At 37.7% G+C, this 682-nt stretch overlaps 1 long non-coding RNA gene across 1 annotated transcript; it reads right to left on the reverse strand.

The window, feature by feature from the left end:
* Positions 1-15: 15 nt before the first annotated feature.
* LOC111787117 lies at positions 16-682 on the reverse strand. The gene is made up of 4 exons (XR_002813895.1): positions 620-682; positions 460-509; positions 287-368; positions 16-196 (listed from the first exon to the last, which is right to left on the reverse strand). It is a non-coding gene; the product is annotated as an uncharacterized LOC111787117 (long non-coding RNA).

Genomic DNA, 682 nt, shown 5'->3' on the forward strand with positions numbered 1-682 from the left:
TTTTTTTTTTTTCATTTTCAGACAACCCAGAAGAAACCATAATGGAGTAAGTAAAGAAACGATAAAAAAGAAAGAAAAAAAAAAACATGTGTGGTGTGTACCTGTGCCAGCAGCTTTCAATTATAGAAGCCCATTGAGGATCCACGTCTTTGGGGATTTCAAGTCGTTGGTTCATGAATCCAACAGCACCAATTACCTACGTATTCTGAGAATTGTCAAAAAGATATGCAATGCCATAACATGAATAATGCAAATCTGGTTATACTTAATGAAAATAAATTAGCACCTGCATTGAATTGAGATTTTCCCAAGGGATCTTCTCGGTTGCAAGCTCCCATAATATCACTCCAAAACTATATATGTCCGACCTGTATATTCCAATCACAATCAAACCATTTGCCTTTTGAGTTTCATAATTCAGAATACAAAGAAGCGCTACCCAAAATGGAAACAACATACTTCTCATCTGAGGGCTCATTGCGAAGAACTTCAGGTGCCATCCATTGAGGCTACAGCAATGAAAATGGTATGGGGAATTAATGTTTGCATCACAAACCAGAGATTCTAGAATCGAATGTCCAATGCAAGCAACTAGCAAACAACAAAATGCCAGGATTACCGTGCCCTTTCCCGTCTTCGTAGTTAGATAAGTCTCGTGCTTAAGTCGAGATAAACCAAAATC

This window comes from Cucurbita pepo, unplaced genomic scaffold (assembly GCF_002806865.2).
Source record: "Cucurbita pepo subsp. pepo cultivar mu-cu-16 unplaced genomic scaffold, ASM280686v2 Cp4.1_scaffold005428, whole genome shotgun sequence".
Lineage (NCBI taxonomy): Eukaryota > Viridiplantae > Streptophyta > Magnoliopsida > Cucurbitales > Cucurbitaceae > Cucurbita > Cucurbita pepo.